This window comes from Engystomops pustulosus, chromosome 4 (assembly GCF_040894005.1).
Source record: "Engystomops pustulosus chromosome 4, aEngPut4.maternal, whole genome shotgun sequence".
NCBI classification, from domain to species: Eukaryota; Metazoa; Chordata; class Amphibia; order Anura; family Leptodactylidae; genus Engystomops; species Engystomops pustulosus.
Window position 1 is genome coordinate 102,484,962 of NC_092414.1, and position 2,235 is coordinate 102,487,196.

Below are 2,235 nucleotides of genomic sequence, written 5' to 3' on the forward strand. Positions count from 1 at the left end.
CGTATATGAATGATAAGCCGTGCATTTCGCTTTAGCTTGTAGGTGGGAGAAAATACGCCTGGGGCCCAGAAAGTAAAATTTGCTATAATTATCTAAAACGTCAGTATTAAAGGCTATTACACGTAGTTATTTTAAGTACTTTGTGCACCTTCCCCTCCTCAGTTTAACATTGAGATGTGAATGAAAGTAAAGGCAGATGTTGGGCAATTGAAACTTGGATAATACAAATTGCTGGGGCAGGACTGTATCCAAGGAAAAAGTGTGCTCTCAAATGTTGTCCGTGTATGTCAGGCAGATTCCTCAGGTTGTGGATTGTAGTTGTCCTTGGTTTGAGTCCATAATGAGACGCTGCGATACAAAATGTCCACAATGGGAACTTTTGTCATTAATTCTTAAAACATGATGCATGTGCAAGTGGCATGTTTTTACGCTGTTCTGACACTTTGAACAAAAAACTTTTGTAAACATGTGATATATGAATCGACTTTTTGTGATATTTCTTATTACACAAAAGTGTCGGACACGTACGACCACAAATAGCTCAAGTGCAACACATTCCTCCTACATTGTCAGACTTTTTATGCAGATGTCGCACAAACCGAGACAAAAAGTGGCGTCTTCAAGACATTTATCATACATGACCCCGACACGTCTGCCTTGGGTGTGACTCTCTGAGAACTAGCCAGGTCTGAGGAGAAAAAAAAATGCAAACAAGTCTTTGATACAGTGAGTTTTGGGAGAGTGGTAGCACTGACACTGTGAGGCTAGGATTTCCCCTCCTTTTATTCTGATGGTGTCTACACAAACACTGCCTGGCTACCTACAGTATAAAATCTTAAAACTCCATGTGGTGTTGTGAGCTGGTAGCAGATGGACTTTCTTTTGCATCTGCTGTGTACAGGCTTGGCTTTGTACTCTTTTCCTGGGGGAGAGAAAGTCTTTCTTCTCTGCTAGTTCATTCCTGTTTTTGTGAAGCAGCTAAGAAAACATCTGTGGCAGGCAGAAAAAAAAAATTGACAAAGGATTGACAAACACCATTAGCTGAAAATTTTCCATTTCATTGCAACTATGCATTGTTTACTTTACTGTAAATATCTTAATACATCATCCTGTGACTATGCTGGCAGACACACTGGAGCACTGTGATTTCAATTAAGGTTAGTAATTGATGCTATCTAGTGTTTAAAGGCTGGGGCTTGATTAACATCTGCTTGGACAAATTGTCATTGTGAAGTGGTTTGGAATTATTTTCTCTCTCCGCTTTATCTGATGCTTGTGGCTGTGAAATACTTGTCTATGGTTTGCTTATTTTTTTCTAAAAGACTTCCTTTTGGCTGCCAATGACAGTAGACTGGAGCGGTACCAAAAGTGCAGCGTATAGTGGGCAGCTTGTCCTAATAAGGAGAGCAGCAAGGGCTGTATATTTACAAATGTAGTAGTGCTGAATCTGTCATGTAACTCTTATTTCTTTGGGAAGTGGAAGTTTAGGGAACTCTTTAGATTTTGCCTTTTACCATGTGTTTAAAACAAGGACCTCGATTTCAAGAAGACTGGTGCTTGTGACTTGCTTCCCTGTCTCTGGATTTATCACAAATAGGGAGACTTGACAAACTTCCACTGAGGCTTTTTTTTTCAGTCAGAAGGGAAAAAAAAAATAAAGGGGGGGGGGGAGGGGGATGAGAGTAGAGAAGTGAAGCAGCACTTACTTTAGGAAGATTATGGTAAACATGCTGCCTCAGTCTTGAACCTTTGTCACCCCTCACGTTGCACATACCCCAGTGATTTTGTATACGCTTGTCCATGGGCGCCAAAACAATCACACAGCTGCTTGATTTGTTTTAATTACCAGCACAAAATGGCATCATCAGTGTGGGACGTGAGCGGGCAGAGGTGTCTCCAGCACAGTAGTGTAAATACTGTGACAGTCAGCTAGCTTCTGAGTTTTCCCTCGCTTTCTCTGGCTGTGTGTGACTGGAATCCTCGCCTCTCCCACCACCAACTCCTATGAAGCGGCCACTGTCAAGTTGTTTGTGCTGTAGGACGGCGAGAAGGTAGGTGACTTTTTGTAAAGGAGTTTGTGGAGGGAGGAGGAGGGCTCTGGAGCTGCTGCCGCCGCCGTCGCCGCTGCTGCTTCTGGGACTGGCAGACTTGCTGTACACTTTTTCCCTAAGCTCATTGAAATGAACCGGTGCATTGTATGTGCGTTGTGAGGGGAGAACAGGGGAAGAAGCAGGC

At 42.9% G+C, this 2,235-nt stretch overlaps 1 protein-coding gene across 9 annotated transcripts in view; it reads left to right on the plus strand.

Annotated features, from left to right (window-relative positions):
* The first annotated feature begins 908 nt into the window (after window positions 1-908).
* Window positions 909-2,235, plus strand: part of FOXP2 (forkhead box P2) — a 161,226-nt gene continuing 159,899 nt past the window's right edge. For 2 of the 9 annotated variants that reach the window (XM_072146936.1, XM_072146937.1), the window contains exon 1: window positions 1,857-2,051. The gene's annotated coding sequence lies outside the window, so the exon portion shown is untranslated. Of the gene's footprint in view, window positions 1,158-1,852; window positions 2,052-2,235 lie in introns of those variants that run through there. The other 7 variants (XM_072146929.1, XM_072146928.1, XM_072146932.1 and 4 more) reach the window with 7 other exon arrangements.